The 17571-nt window shown below is 39.3% G+C and overlaps 1 protein-coding gene across 6 annotated transcripts in view; it reads right to left on the reverse strand.

Annotated features, from left to right (window-relative positions):
- Nucleotides 1-17571, reverse strand: part of OSBPL6 (oxysterol binding protein like 6) — a 221237-nt gene that overhangs the window by 117237 nt on the left and 86429 nt on the right. For all 6 annotated transcript variants that reach the window (XM_055572108.1, XM_055572107.1, XM_055572105.1 and 3 more), the window contains exon 3: nt 618-796. The gene's annotated coding sequence lies outside the window, so the exon portion shown is untranslated. The remainder of the gene's footprint in view (nt 1-617; nt 797-17571) is intronic.

Below are 17571 nucleotides of genomic sequence, written 5' to 3' on the forward strand. Positions count from 1 at the left end.
TGAAAGATTATAGAAACTGGATGCATTTTAAGAACGTGTACAGCATGCATATATAATGAAAGCAAGGATAACCTTTCAGCCATTTTCAGGATTAGGTCTGCAGGCTCATCACTCAAGAAGGGAAGGAGACCATCTTATTTTCACATGATGCCAGACATCAGACAAAAAGAGATTCAATATTTTGGCATGTTCTTTACTTCCTATCTTTAAGAAAATTACTGCAGAACTTTTTATTAAGATGGCTAAACATGACTAGAATGACCATGCCTTATTTTTGGATCTGATAGACACATAAGAAATAGAAAAAAAACATGTTCCTGAGATTTGGTAATATTTTGCTAATCTTTTGCTGTCATTGAGCATTGACTAATCTAATCCTGCTTTTGATTTTTTTTTTTTAAGAATTTTTTTTTGATGTGGACCATTTTTAAAAGCTTTATTGAATTTGTTACAATATTGTTCCCGTTTTATGTTTTGGTTTTTGGCCATGAAGCATGTGGGATCTTATTTTCCTGACTAGGGATTAAACTTGCACCGCCTGCATTGGAAGGCAAAGTCTTAACCACTAGACAGCCAGGTCCTGCTTCTAATTTTAAACTTGCATTATCCTAACTCACCTTGTAACTGGGGGTCAAAGCCTTCTAGGTTGGCTTTAAGGTAAAAGCTGTTTGAAGCAGTTTATCCTCAGGTGCCCGTAGCTTTGACTGGAGAATTTGGTCTGTCAACTGAGGCTTCTGGGGTTATCTGGTAAATTAGGAGTGGTTTCTCGATTTCTTTTTTCAGGAAGGGGCAGAAGCTGAAAAAGAGAGATACTACAGTTGTATAGCACGTGTCTAAAGACCTTTCATTCGCCTCTGTGGCCAACAGAAAATTCTTTCCAATTTATCTTTAGAGGAGAAAGTTCATAAGGTATGGCATTTGAGATTTTTACCTCCTTTGTTCAATCTTATGTAATCTCAAAGACGTAACCCCTGGGCTCCTCAGCATAATTTATATCTTACCCAGAGTGGGGAATAAGAAAACTCTCAACTTATAGAGCAAGTATTTTCTAAAAGGAAACGAAGCATATTTTCCAGAAACATGTTTAAACCTCCAATTAAATGTGAACATCAAAGAGTTTTTATTTTTAAAATCTGTATTGGGTTGTAGCTGATTTACAATGCTGTGTTAGTTTCAGGTGTGCAGCAAAGTGAATCTGTTATATATACATACGCCCAGTCATTTTTAGATTCTTTCAGTTTTTTTAAAACACTCACTATGAAGTGGTTCCACTGCACAAAAATGTACAATCCCAATATCCTGATGAAGACCTATTAATGGTCTCTCATTTGCCCTGAGTAGAATTATTGCCAAATCCCTAGAACAATCCTCTAGCAAAAAGAGCTAACTATACTCGCAAAGCATAGTGTTCAACTTGGCATCATATCTCAGAAGGCAAAGAAACAATATTGAGAAGACAAAAGCATGTTCACTTTAAGTTTTTTTAAAAAAGGAAAATAAATATCTGACCCTGAAATGTGACAACAGTTTTTTCCTTCAAGTCTCAGACGTCTCTCTAGCAGCCTTGTTTATTCACAAGGTAGCTTTAAAAATGACTCCTCAGGTCTGATTATCTTTCAAGCCTATTCTTTCATTCTGCTTTAGTTTTTTCTCATTTTACCTATGGAGAAGGAACAAAAAAAAGCAATACACATATACTAAAAAACTAGGACTTAAAAGTGCAAAAGATTTCTACTTAGTATCTTGTGTATGGTTGCTCTTTAAGTATCATTTTTATACAAAAAAAGTGTTTGTTCATTTAGAGCTCCTTTAACTCTACCAAAAAAGCTTTTTAAGTCTCTACTGTGTTGTAAGACAATTCTGCGCATCTTATAATTACTAAATAAAATTTAATTAAATTTAAATTTGATTATGATGATGACACAGAAGAACTAGGGTTAGCATCCATCAAGCTTATTTTTGTACGCTCAGCATTATATGCTTATTTTCTGCAAACACTACTTAAACTATGCTTTTTAATCCCATATAATTATAGGCAGACTGAATATGAATGGCCAGCTATAGAAACTCCCTTATACTGCAGTTCTCTGTGTGCACTGCCCTAGTCTTACTCTGCATAACTTCTTACTATCTTGTAATAGCAAACAGGAAGGTAAGGGAGAACAGAGGACCACAGGGTAATAGCAAAGTTTCCTCTCTTTCTCTGTTTCCTCCAATCCAGTGGCAGAGAAGAGAAGGGTGGTTGAATCTTGCTAATCGTACCTAAGGAAACCCCTCCCTCCCACATCACACACACTACATGCACGGCCTGTGTCTAGCCTGTGTGAACCGCATCTTGGCCTGGGTTCCATTTTTTACTTCACTCATCTCTTTCCACATAGTCTTGGCTTCAAAATCCAGCTCAAAACCACAACTTCCACCTCTTTCATCGATATTCCCAGCTAGAAAGGAGTTTCTCATCATCACACCTGGTACTTTGGTCAATTCTGACTAATGTGAGTCTGACCTGGTCTTTCATGCTGCTTACACCTCTCATCTCCTTACCAGGCTGTGCTGACTCTGGAAGTAGGGACCAGACCGCAGTTTCTTGTACACTGTAAGTGTGGGAGTTAAAAAGTGAATTTTAGAAGTTCTCTATTTATATGTACTTTGCAAAAGGTATTTCTGAGACTATAATTAATGTTTATACAGACGTTCTGCCTCATTTTCAAAAGGGCAACAAACCACTATATAGTGTAGTGCCTTCTATAACCTTCGGGGGGACTGACTGTTCTACATTAAAAAACTACCAATCTATCAATACATATTTCACATAAAATCAAACGTCCCTGATACCAGAAATATTAGGAATAATCATTTTAATTCATCTTCAAAAACTTCATTAGTACAGAAAGATTTGTATTGTCACATTCAATTTCCAAATTTCTGGGTGACCAATTTATTAAGTTTTATTCAAAAACCAGAAAGTTAACCAAGTGGCAACTAAACTTTACTAATTAGAAACTATAAAGGATCTTGTTTTACGTCGCACATAAACTGTGTACGGCGCAGAAGTTCAAAGGCTCTAAGCTTACAAAGTTCAAGTCTGATTACTCCTTGTGACAGTACACACGGAAGATTAATTCCTAAAACCCTCATTAAAAAATAAACTCAGAGAAGGGAAGATATAGTTTCTTTTTAAAACTATAGGCAAAATTGATGCTTTAAAAGAAAACATTATATCTGCTTTTTATCAAAATACACTAAAGGAATCATGTTCTAGCTTAATGATAGCCTCTGCAGTTTGACACCACCTGCTCAGCTCTTAATAAATTAATAGTTGGAAAGGTTGGAAAAGCTGATTTGAACAAAGTCTTTTATGCTAGACAGTACTTGAGTAGGTGTCTCTGCAAAATCTCATCAGGGGAGTTGAGTGGCGTGGCAAAGGTTCCTTCTGAATGGCTCATTCAGGAACCAAATGATCCATTATCTTTGCAACAGAATTCTTCCTGTAAATTATGTGACTAATCCTCCTACAGCCTGAATTTTGCCCACCAGACACCATGTTCTTGTCTGGCACAGTCCCCACACAGTCTACTCATGTCTTATTCAAGCCCCTCTACTAAGCACATGATGTATTCTACCAAGGACCAGACTGTCCCTTTAGCACTAAGTCAGTGCAGAGAAAGGAGAGGCAACTCCATCACTCTGTAAAATACTAAAGAAAAGATTCTTAAAACAGTAAAGGCAGTAAAGATGACCAGAATAACCAGAAGAGTATATTTACACAAAGCTAGCAGTCTCCATAGCAAAGTCTATTTTACAACTATTTTCTGTACAACATGTGGCCCACGGTTTTGATTCAATGTGCACATCACTTCCACGAAGGAAGTTTGGTTGTGATATAGGGTTAAAAATCTTAAATTGCTTTCCCAGAAAACCGTAGCCCAAGACACCATGTAAGACCCTTCTTCATTATTTTGCTTACCTTGCCTACTGTCTCCATTAAATACCGTAGTTGGTAAAAGGAATTATTTTGCTTTTCTCTCTGGCAGCAATGTTTAGACAAAAAATTGATGTTTGTCTTTTTACCTGTGATAATCTCAATACATTGAGACTTTTTACACTGTGTCTAACTGCAGATGGTGATTGCAGCCATGAAATTAAAAGACGCTTACCCCTTGGAAGGAAAGTTATGACCAACCTAGATAGCATATTAAAAAGCAGAGACATTACTTTGCCAACAAAGGTCCGTCTAGTCAAGGCTATGGTTTTTCCAGTGGTCATGTATGGATGTGAGAGTTGGATTGTGAAGAAAGCTGAGCACCAGAGAATTGATGCTTTTGATCTATGGTGTTGGAGAAGATTCTTGAGAGCCCCTTGGACTGCAAGGAGATCCAACCAGTCCATTCTAAAGGAGATCAGTCCTGGGTGTTCTTTGGAAGGAATGATGCTAAAGCTGAAACTCCAGTACTTTGGCCACCTCATGAGAAGGGTTGACTCATTGGAAAAGACTCTGATGCTGGGAGGGATTGGGGGCAGGAGGAAAAGGGGACGACAGAGGATGAGATGGCTGGATGGCATCACGGACTCGATGGACGTGAGTTTGAGTGAACTCCGGGAATTGGTGATGGACAGGGAGGCCTGGCGTGCTGCGATTCATGGGGTCGCAAAGAGTTGGACACGACTGAGCGACTGAACTGAACTGAACGGAAACCCCAGAGAGTACAGTTTTAGAGCTACAACCCAATGGAATTTATGGAAACATGTGCTGAGGTAAGTTCCTGAAGAAAACCAAGACTCCAAGCACTTTCACCTAGCAACTACGGTGGCTTTCTTGTCAATAACTGAAGAGCAGACTTTTAAACTGAAAATTTATTTAATCTCATTAATCCTACCATGTACCACAGAAATTAGAGGGCATTTCAAACAGTAAGGAAAGCATATGAAAATCAAGCAAAAGGAAAGTACAGACACAGTACTGAGTTTAGAGTACAAAGAAGGACAACGGGGGAAGAAAAGGCAGAGAGTGGGTTTGAAAGGTCTTCTTCAATGCTGATGAAAGACCAGATTTCTCTGGGTAGGCTGTAGAGGACTGAAGTGGAGTTTAGAGTAGAGGAGTTATGTGATTATGCTTCAGGGAGGCAGAACCAGGAGGACAAATTGGAGGAAAGAGAACCCAGACGCAAGAGAGAATCTCGGAAGATAAAGCAGCCAAAAAGGGAGGGCAGAGCTGCTGAGGACAACGGGCAGTCAGGAGGAACAAACGAAAAGCTCGTATTTGAGAGGGCAGAATGGGTCCCATTTGTCCTCACTTATTTCTTGTTTTTTAACAAAATAATGGAAAATAAAGCATATCTGGAAATACAGCCAATATTTTATAGTAACTATATGCAGAAAATAACCATTAAAAATTGTGAAGTGCTACGCTGTACACATGAAACTTATGTAATATTGAACACCAAATATATCTCAATTAAAAAAAGAAAAGAAACCACTGTCTATTTTTTTCAGAAATGTGATTGCAGTATAAGATATGGTCAATATGCTAACAAACTAAAACAATGTACTCAACACAAAACATATTTTTCTCATTCTGTTACATATCTATGATCTAGGCCAATTTTCCCAAATTTTTTTGGTTTGTATTTAACTTGGCTGAAATTGAGACATATTTCTCTGAGGGTAGGGAAATGTAACATTTCTGCAACTCCCAGAAGCTGAGCACAAGGAAAGCGCTGGCACCTATTGAGAACTCAAAGAATAAAAAATTCTTCTACATTAAACAGCTCTGTTAATATGAACAAAAACTCAGATGATTGATTATACAGGTAAGAATTCTGATTATCGATTACCTAAAGGAGTCTTCAATTTTATTATTCCCTTGACAATTTCTGTTATATATCCAAACAATACATATTACAGAAACCATTCAATGGTTCTATTACATGATTCAAAAATTTTCTTTAATATTTTATTTAAAAGAGAACCTCCTTAACTGTAAAGCTTTGGACAATTCCTAATCTTTGGACAATCCTAATTTTCCAAAAGTCATATGGTACAGAGCAAGAGTCAGCATTTTCTCTGTGAAGGTCCAAATTAGTAAATTAAACATTTTAGGTTATGTGGGCCATGCATTGTACCACTTAATGCAACTATTCAACTCTGCCCTTGTAGCACTGGAAAGCAGTCACAGGTAATATGTAAATGAATGATCATGCTGTGTTCCAATAAAACTTTATTTACAAAAATGTAATAGCTCTATTTTGGCCCATGGATTGTAGCTTGCTGGCCCCAGTCTAGCAAATTATCCCACTGTGGCAACCTGGTATGGTTTCATTGTTCTTATCTAACTGGTGTGCAAAATTCTGATGAAGTAATAAAAAAAAAATTACTGGGAAAAAAGGCTCCAAGAAAAATCTCCACTGCTGGTGTAGTGATAAAAGGGAAAACAAAATGAAAAGGTTCTAAGGAAGGGATGGACTCAAGGAGACATGAGAAGTTTGGGGTAAATTAAGAATATAGAGTTGATGATGTCTCAGATTACTGCTAAGAGAGTCCAGCATATATTCTAGGTGGAAAAGGAAAATATGACTCATGAAACCATTTTAGGAAGTACTCCAATTAGTGCCAAACATGCTTATTAATTAGGAGAAAACTTCAGGGAAAATTTGCCCTCTTATATAAAAATATGTTTAAGAAATGCATGAATCTTTTTTTTTTTTTTTTTCAGATAAATGACAAATAATTTTTATTATAAGTATATCCCACACAATATTTAGGACATATTTTCACTAAAAATTATTTGTTATGGAGAAGGCAATGGCAACCCACTCCAGTACTCTTTCATGCCTGGAAAATCCCATGGACGGAGGAGCCTGGTAGGCTGCAGTCCATGGGGTAGCTAGGAATCGGATGTGACTGAGTGACTTCACTTTCACTTTTCACTTTCATGCATTGGAGAAGGAAATGGCAACCCACTCCAGTATTCTTGCCTGGAGAATCCCAGGAATCTTGACAGAATACTCACTTGAGAAAAAGCCAGGGAATTTGGAAATTTATGCAAGTCTCCTATCATACTTTCTTCATGACTTCTGATTATTATACTATATTAATGATAGAACAGAGGCAAAAATAAGGAAATAGTATCATCAAAGCTTACCAATCTCTGTTTAAATCTGTAAAAAAGTTATAACAAAAACTATCTTAATTTAATTACATCAACTTAACGAGGCTAGCACTAATTTACCATCGAAAGTGACTTACTAGTTCTATGCAAATTCCTTCTCTGGGCCTCCCGTTCCTCGCGTGCAAAATGCAGCCGGTTCCTCGAGGTGTTTGAGGATTAGGCAAGCTAATGCCCACAGAGTGTTCAGAACAGACCCAGCGCACAGTAAGTGCTCAAATGCCTCAAGGCTGCTGCTGTTCCCCTGATTCGCCTCCCCAGCCAGCTTTACCAGATACTCCTCCTCTGCCCTTGTCTTCTCATTCTGGGCTCCCCTGGGTGGCCCTGACTCACCCAGAGGGCTTCAACCTACCATTTACTAGCAGCTAAATCTCTCTCCCCAGTGCTGAGTTCTTTTCCAGACTGCATTTCCAGCTGTACAGTAGACATTCCCATTGGTATATATCATGGCACCTGAAACTCAGCAGGCCTAAAAATCAAGCCCCAAATCTTTCTACTCTTGCCCCTTTCCTCTCCTTTGGTTTTTGTTAATGACATCACTGTATATCCTTAAACCAAGCTAGAAATGACAGTTACTTTTAACTATTTTACGTGCAACTTTCCCATTTAACTCACCCCGGGTCCTCTCTCTCACTTCTAACTCCTAAACATCTTTCAGAGACATGGTTCTTCTTGCCATCTCAGATAGATCTTTTCGTATCTGCCTCATGATTTCTCTGCTTCTAATCCTTCTCTCCTCCAAGCCATCTTTCATTGTCATTAGAGTCATCTCTCTTAAAACATATATTGTATGGTGTTATTCTCAACTGCTTGGGGGAAGGCGCCTACAGACCTACATGTGAGCTTCAGGGCACCCGGGAAGCCTCTGAAACTGAATACAAAAATTTGTGAGCCCTTGATTTTTTTTTTAAGGTCTCTGTCCGAGAAAATAATTTTTAAGCTATTTAGCAGGGTACAGTCTGCAATCTTAAATTGCACCTTAGTCACCCTCTCCATGTTTTAGATACAGTGAACCCCACACGCTCCTACAAACGTGCACATCAAATGCCCTTTCGCCTCTCCAAGCCTTCGCATGTCTGTTTGCCCAGCCTGTGATGCTCCTGAGTGTGAGCACATGAGCATCCTTTAAGTCCTGGCTCAGGCCTCAAATGTTACCTCTGTGAAGCCTTGCCCCACCCGCCCCACCCCTTGCACAGACAACAAAAGAGATAGATACTAAATAGATTCTGGGGGTCGGTATAAAATACCTTGACCTGATACTTCTTAAATTCAAAGCTTAATACTATACAAAATAAATTGCTTTAAATATTTAGACGCGTATTGTGTTTGCTTAAGTGTAGGGACACAGTTCGATTTTAACGAGATCAAGAGTAAAGACCCAGGAACCTAAGTGCTAGGTTCAAATCCTGGTTCAGTCAACTACCAGTAACGGCAAGTTACATAGCTTCTCAATGCCTCAGTTTCAAGATCTGTAAAGATGGAGAGAGTAACAGTACCTATCCTTCAGGATTATTCTGAAGATTAAATGAGGTTATGTGTATAGTACTGTGTAAGTGCTTGTTGTTGTTGTAATTATTTTTGAAATCAATGGCCAGGACTAGAGGCTCCAAGAGATAATCAGAGCAAAACTAACTGACCTTGCCATATAAGCCTCAAGCTTTAGTCTACTGAATTAATTCGCCAGAGAACACTACCAATAATGGCCCTTTTCACTAACATTTTTATCAGTTGAAAAGTGTTCCAAGTCTGATAAAATTCACATGCTTTTCTTTGCCTCCAACAGCTAAAAAATATCAGCTCAGAATATTTCCAAGGCACACACAGGTAAACTAAAATAATCTGAATAGGACAGAAAAACAACAAAAAAAAACCAGGGCTACTCTTTCCTGGGTAGTAGCCACTCATTGCTTACAAAGTGCCCACTATGAAGGGAAAATGCTAAGTAGGAAATTGAGAAGAAAGATGAAGGACCTTAATGACTCAGCTTTCAAACTAGCTCGTCTGCCAGGCACATGGAGTATTAGGCATTATAGAACAACCCACGGGGTCAAACAAATAAACAAACAGCTGGGAAATAGAAATCCTAACATGATTGAACCGAGAGAGGAATCAAAATAAGTGCATGCTGTAGTGATGTAGATGACTGATATCTGAGTGATAGGATTATGTGATATATTTGGCACCCCCTCTGCAGAAAATTTTCAGCCAAAAAGAGCCATTTGACCCAGACCACACATATTGCAGTTGTGTAACAGTATTTTTTTGTTCCCAAGCAAACTGCCAAAAGGATCATGGTACTCATGCATAATCATACCTAATAATCACATCTAAGGTAAAACACTTGAGTTAATATTTGAAACTAAGGAAAGAGAATAAAGCTCAAATTCCTTATTCCAGTATTAGAGGTCTTCCATGATCTAACTCCAACCAACTGTCCAACTTTATCTTCCACGATAGGCTCCTTGAAATCTAACAGACACAACACCTTGCAATTCCCCCCAATATACCCACTCTTTGCCTATTTTATGTGTTTCCTCTGAAGAAAACAGTCTTCCCCTTATACCTCCGAAGTCTAAAACCCATTCTTCCTTTTAAACCCTGTGCAGGAGACATGGAATTACTTCCTATGGTCAGCTAGAAGTAATTCTTCAGGTTTCTAACTTTTATAATCCTTGCTTAGTACCTCCTGGACTTTCTTCAGTCCATTTTGATCAGTTTTTGACACATGTGTCTTTCATTTCCCAGAATGGATGCATTCTGAGGGCAACATCCACACCTGCTCCATTTCTGTAAGCCTGACGGCACCATGGTACATCTACTATTTTGCTAAAGCACACAAGAAGTATGCTAGAATGTGCTAAAGTTCAATGTGACTGACCACGGAAACCAAATGGACAAACATGAACTCAGACAAACTTTGCTGGAAAAAAGGCTACAGTTAAAAAGATATGCAGTAAGATTTGTTTTCTTGTGAAGCAAGTTGAGAGATGAGAATTTCAATGCTACTCCCAGGGCACAGACACTCCCTTTACATTTTCCAATTGGTGATTTGTCAACAACTATTAACAGTGATGCATGAAAAGCTTCCCTCCCACTCATGTAACTGGTAATACCCTCCCAAGTTAGAGAAGGCATAAGACAGCTGGTCTTGTACTTCCCCTACTACAGACTCAAAACACTACCTGCCTCTGGGCTTTGGATAAAGAGCCCTCGAGACCTGTGCACAGAGTGATAATTGCAATCATCATATCTAATGTACTTTAAACTCTAAATATCCAAGGACCAAAATGCAAAAATTGGAGAATCTGATAAATAACAGAACCCACGAGTGCCAAGAGAGGGAAAGACGAATAAAAGAACCCCTGCTGCTGCTGCTGCTGCTAAGTCACTTGTCGTGTCTGACTCTGTGCGATCCCATAGACGGCAGCCCACCAGGCTCCTCCGTCCATGGGATTTCCCAGGCAAGAGTACTGGAGTGGGGTGCCATTGCCTTCTCCAAAGAACCCCTAAACCCTGGCAATCTGCTATAGCTTGGGCAGAAGTTCACTTGTCAGACAGGTCACTTGGGTGGTACTAACTGAAACACCTATTCGGATCACAAAGGAGAGGCTCACTTCTCTCTGGGGTGACACTCTAGGACTGTGCTGATCGCCGTGCTCTTGCCAGGCCACTGAACAGCTGCCCAGCCCACATCCGGACTGTGGATCTATATTCACAGATGATACTTCTCTCCTATTCAGTTCACAAACTGTCATGTTAATGAGTTTTAATATGCACTCCTAAACATAAGTAACTTTCCTAAATGCCAAATCCTGAAAGGATAGATGACTTAATGTCCTAAACCCAGAGGAAAGAACATTTTTACAGGGATGTCTGGACTCAGAGTTATGCTCATGGGAAGTTTTGTTGAGTGCTCTACCTGGGATGGTTTTCCTATCAATGACATTTGGAACATCCAGTCTCCAATATCACATTGCTGGTGTCTCTCAGATTACTGGAATCTTCGAGCAACTGAATCCTTTGAGCAGGTAGCTGGAGACCCTATTTTAACTTACTTTTAAAATAACTATATGTTCTTTTATAGTACACATATGCCTACCACATGAAAACTGAAGTCAATACAATGCTAAAATCTGTTAACAAATCAGGTATAGTAAACTATCAGTGGCATCATTATAAATCATGCAGTGGTCTGAAATGATAAAATAGACCCTATGTGTATGGCTGAGTCCCTTCCCTGTTCACAATATTGTTACTCAGCTATACCCTAATACAAAATGTTTTTGGTGTTAAATAATAATAATAATAACGTAAAAAAAAGATCCTAAACAAGTATTAGTTTTGTATATGTAATCTCTATTTTTTACCCATACAAGGCTTAACTGAATAACCCTGGCCTCATTTCTTTTTGAGTCAGTCTCTTTTACTTCCTATGCTACTTTGATCGAATTATTTCAAGCTGCCCTATTTCTTAGTCCTCTGGCTGTATCAATGCATCTAGATTTCTATTTGGTTTCCACAGTGACTTACTTGTTTGTTCATTAGACCACAAAAAAATCTGACAACTGAATCAGGCCTATTAACATTCTTATGACTAAAGCTTCCTGTATTCAGATACATGATACTGGCAGTAAAAGCAGGATAAATTTTAAAATGCTGAGACAATGAACAATGCCGTCTATTACAATTCAAAATTGTTCTTCTGGAAATTTAATTTGATGTTATAGATGGATTTAAAAAACGGATGAAGAAAGCCGGGTAGACTATGATATCATATAACAGTAGTTTTCCTTGAAACTGAGAGCTTCCTTTGGGCACAAGTAGAAGTCTGTGACATCCTGGAAAGAGCATGGGTCTAGGAGTAAACGACTTACTTCAAATCCTAGCAAAGTTCTCCAGCTATGAAACTGAGCAGGTTACTTAGCCTATCTGATCCTCAATTTCCTCATCTGAAAAATGGGGATTGGGGCTCTAATAAAACCTAGTTTAAGTTGCTCTGGGGATTTCAGATGATATATATTCAGGATCTAGTACTTCACATACCCCATGACAGGTGTTCAAAAGTTAATTATGGACAGGTTTTTTAACTCATACATTTTCAGACCTCACAATTATTGTTTACTTCTCAATTACATACAAGACATAATTTATTTAAAAATACACAGACATTATTGAGTAGTATGTATGGCTGCCAATTTATATACCTTCTGACACAGATGAACTAATATTAGATTATTAAAAATTGAGATCTATGGATCATTCTAATATCGCTATAGGCCATAGAGTCATCCCTCCTTATCCCATCCTACTGTAAGCAGGATTCCCATCTACTTACAGTAAAATCCAAGGATGCTCAAGTCCTTTATATAAAATGGTATATAGTATTTGCATATAACCTATGCACATATTCCTGTACACGTTAAATCATCTCTGCTAAGTCACTTCAGTCGTGTCCAACTCTGTGCGACCCCAGAGACGGCAGACCACCAGGCTCCCCTGTCCCTGGGATTCTCCAGGCAAGAACACTGGAGTGGGTTGCCATTTCCTTCTCCAATGCGTGAAAGTGAAGTCGCTCAGTCGTGTCTGACCGTCAACGACCCCATGGACTGCAGCCCACCAGGGTCCTCCGTCCATGGGATTTTCCACGCAAGAGTACTGGAGTGGGGTGCCATTGCCTTCTCTAGAGTACTTATAAAACCTAGTACAACGTAAGTGAAAAGTGCAAGTGTGACCGACTCTTTGCAACCCCATGAACCATAGCCCGCCAGGTCCTCTGTCCACAGAATTCTCCAGGCAAGAATACTGGAGTGGGTAGCCATTCCCTTCTCTAGGGGACCCTCCCAACCCAGGGATCAAACCCAGGTCTCCTGCAATGCAGGCAGATTCTTTACCATCTGAGCCACTAGGAAAGCCCCAATACAATGTGAATGCTATTTAAATATAAGCATACTTCCCTCTTTTTACTGCTCTTCACTTTATTGCACTTAAAAGATACTGCATTTTTTAGAAATTGAAGGCTGGTGGCAACTCTGTGTCAAGTCAGTCTATAGATGCCATTTTCCATTTGCTCATTTTGTAACATTTTGATAATTTTTACAATATTCAAACATTTTCATTATTATTATAATTTTTGTCATGGTGATCTGTGATTAGTGATCTTTGATGTTACTATTACAAAGATAATTAGGACTCACTGAAGGCTCTGCAAGGAGATCCAACCAGTCCATTCTAAAGGAGATCAGTCCTGAGTGTTCTCTGGAAGGACTGATGCTAAAGCTGAAACTCCAGTACTTTGGCCACCTCATGAAAAGAACTGACTCACTGGAAAACACTCTGATGCTGGGAGGGATTGGGGACAGGTGGAGAAGGGGATGACTGAGGAGATGGCCGGATGGCATCACTGACTCAATGGATGTGAGTTTGAGTGAACTCTGGGAGTTGGTGATGGACAGGGAGGCCTGGCGTGCTGCGATTCATGGGGTCGCAAAGAGCCGGACACAACTGAGCGACTGAAATGAACTGAAGGCTCAGATGATGGTTATTTATTTAGTAATAAAATATTTTTAAGATTTTTTTTTTAATGTGGACTATTTTTAAAGTCTGGAATTTGTTACAGTATTAGTTCTGTTTTATGTTTTGGTTTTTGGCCACGAGGCATGTGGGATCTTAGCTCCCCAACCAGGGACTGAACCCCCACCCCCTGCACTGGAAGCTGAAGTGTTAACCACTGGACCACCAGAGAAGACCCAATACAGTATTTTTATTTTAAGGCACATACATTGCTTATTAAGACATAATGCTATCGGACACTGAATAGACTACAGTATAGTATAAACATAATTTTTATATGCACTGGGAAGACAAAAAATTCTTATGACTCATGTTGTTGCAATATTCACTTTACACAGTGGTCTGGAGCCAAATCCTCAATACTGCCAAGGTATGCCAGTAGTTGCTGGTACACCACAAATTCAAGTTTTGCTTCTGAAATTTTCTGAAAATTTTTTTCCCTGAATAGTTTTAATCTGTAGTTGGTCGAATCTGCAGATACAGAACCTACAGATTTGGAGGGCTGACTATATACTTTCTTTAGACTACAAATCTGCCATCCCAGGGGGAAGTTACACGCAAAAATCACTGAAATATTAGAAGTTGTCTAATAGTCAGCTTCTATGAGCTCATAGAAATAAAGACCAAGAGTTAAAAATCTGAAAGTCACAAGTAATAGGTAACTGTCATGCAGTAAGCAGCTAAGAGCCCAGTCTCCAGAACTATCCACATTCAAATTCCTCTCTGCCCCTCTCTAACTGCATGACCTTGGGAGAGTTCTGTCTTTCCTCTCTTCTTTGGTTTCCTAATCAGTGAAATGGGGCGACTAAGAGCATCTATTTCATAGGGTAGTAATGAGGACTGAACAGGAATAGCTGGTACACAGGAGGTGCCCAATGTCAGCTTTTATTATTATTAAAGCAACCGTGACCAACAGTCACACTGCATATATATCCTGACTCACATAAGTCACAGCCATGCTTTGTGCTTTTCCTTGTTCACCCCCACAAAAAGAAAACAAGAGATCTTTCTTGATAAGAGAGCCAACTCGAGGAAATTACTGGGAAGCATTCATGGCCTAATCCTATCCTATCCTACCTGGTGTAGACCTCACCTGAGCCCAGCCCAACCCCACCGCGGGGCCCCGTCAGAGGTTCCTCTTATGGTGCAGCCCATGACCTATCCTGAGGAAGGAGCAGAGGGAAACTTTGGTCACAACACAATCCTGCACCAGCCACTGTGTTATTATGGGCCTTGCTCGACACCCTTAATCTTATTCAGTAGCAATAGTAGGACAGAGTTTTTGGCACAGCACAGACTCTGAATTAGCACAGACTCTGATTGTGCAATCAATGGCATCATGAAACTGATGATGGGAACTCTTAATAAGTAAAAGACAGAATTAAATAATTGGTTGGCATAATGCTCTGCTCTCATATTTGCCTTCTTTACTGAACTATGGACGTATCTCAGAATCCACTCAAATATCGACTGAATGTCTACATTGTGTCTGGCCACGAGAGTTCAGAATCTGGAAATATGAGCAATATTAATAATATTAGGAAAAACTCATTCCCTCCCTCAAGTTACAATGACCAGAGTCTTTATACATTTTGAATAAAGTTTACTGAAACATACAAAACCATTTAGAATCTGTATTTAAATTCTCTTACACTGCTGGTGGGAATATAAATTGATATAATCATTTCAAAAAAAATGTCGGCTAAAGGTAATAATAATGTTCTATGACACAGAAATTCCACTAATGGATATATGTTCAGGAGAAGTGAGTGTTTATATCCATCAAAAGGCAAATGTGAGAATGTTCACGGCGGCTTTTTTCATAATAGCCTCAAACTTGAAACCCAAATGTCCATTAAGAACAATGGACAGAAATGGGAAAAAAAAAAAATCAATGATGAATGCAAGCTACTGCAACTACAAAAGCAACAACAGGGGTGAATCTTAAGCCAAAGAGAACCACTGTCCAATTCCATTTACATGACGTTCAAAGACAGGGTGAATTAAAGTACAGTGACAGCAGTAAGCGTGGTATTGTGTGGCACAGATTGGGAGAGGCAGGAAAGAACCTTCCAGTGTGCTAGAAATGTTCTGTATCTTCATCTGGAGGTAGTTTTGTGCATAGACATAGATACAGAAACTTGAGTCTACATTCAGAATTTGTGTACTCTGCTATATATAAGTTATGCCTTTTTAACAAGCAAGCAGAAGCACCATTCATTCATTCATTCCAATGAATGCCTACCACTATGCTAAACACTGCCAAGTACAGCCCTTGTTGTTACAGAGTTTAGATGCTAGCACAGAAAATCTCATGATTGGTAGTACTAGTCATCTGGCAATAAATCACATACCACCTTCTGATAGCTCATCTGTATTACTTTCCTTCAATTACTTGACATTTTATATTTTGCTTAGATTTACAGCTAATCTAACTTAAAATGCAAATTCCTTGAATTCCTTGGTTGTTTTTTAATCTTTCTATGTCCTTAATGGATCACAATAAACTGTGGAAAATTCTGAGGAAGAGATGGGAATACCAGACCACCTGACCTGCCTCTTGAGAAACCTATATGCAGGTCAGGAAGCAACAGTTAGTTGTACAGGAGTACATCAAGGCTGTATATTGTCACCCTGCTTATTTAACTTATATGCAGAGTACATCATGAGAAATGCTGGGCTGGAAGAAGCACAAGGCTGGAATCAAGTTTGCTGGGAGAAATATCAATAACCTCAGATATGCAGATGACACCACCCTTATGGCAGAAAATGAAGAAGTAAAGAGCCTCTTGATGAAAGTGAAAGAGGAGAGTGAAAAAGTTGGCTTAAAGCTCAACATTCTAAGATCATGGCATCCGGTCCCATCACTTCATGGCAAATAGATGGGGAAACAGTGGAAAACAGTGTCAGACTTTATTTTTCTGGGCTCCAAAATCACTGCAGATGGTGACTGCAGCCATGAAATTAAAAGACGCTTACTCCTTGGAAGGAAAGTTATGACCAACCTAGACAGCATATTAAAAAGCAGAGACAAAAACTGATGGTTCTCTTTTTACCTGTTTTAATCTCAATACATTGAGACTTTTTACACTGTTTCTAACTGGCAAAAACAAAAATAGACATGTTTCTCTGGCTTCCCCATCCTAGACCGCTCACGGCCCTGCTGATGCCGTATGTATCAACATGTCCAGAAAATACCCTTGAGAATGACATGCTTATTCATTTCCTTAGGATCTTTTCTTAAAGGTGACTTTTTGAAGAATCACTAATTTAAAAGACCCAGGAAAAAGCACAAGCCCCACAGCCAAACGTAGTTAACATAATAACCACTGTTCTCACAAAAAGGGCAAGAACAGTGCATGACCTAAGTTTCATAGTTCTCTTCTCTATGGCCTTGTTAAATATAGCAGGTCTCACGTGATTCTTGAAGCTGACTGTTATCACCTGATGTCACGAGACTCTGAGGGTTGCGTCTGGAAGTCTCAGCATCTCTCTGTGTTAAGGCTTTGTGTTAACTTTCCCACTGACCTGCAGCATCCCAGCAACAAAGCACCATCTGTCCATGGTGGTGACCTAGGCCCACCTTAGAGTTGCAGCGAGTTGATCAATCCCAAGTCCTGGGGCTTCCATGATGGAGCATGCTGATCTCACAGAATCAGGTTCTGTTTGGCTCTTTCACTGGTATTCAAAGGGAGAAGCCCCAGTGCTGCAGGGCTTCAAGGTCTGTCCTCTTCTAAGACACCTGCCCAGTGTAAATCACGAGGTATTGTCCTGGACAATCATTAGATGTCACACTCCAGATTGTGACAGGTCAGTGTTATGTGCTGAATTGTGTC

Source organism: Bubalus kerabau, chromosome 3, assembly GCF_029407905.1.
Source record: "Bubalus kerabau isolate K-KA32 ecotype Philippines breed swamp buffalo chromosome 3, PCC_UOA_SB_1v2, whole genome shotgun sequence".
Lineage (NCBI taxonomy): Eukaryota > Metazoa > Chordata > Mammalia > Artiodactyla > Bovidae > Bubalus > Bubalus kerabau.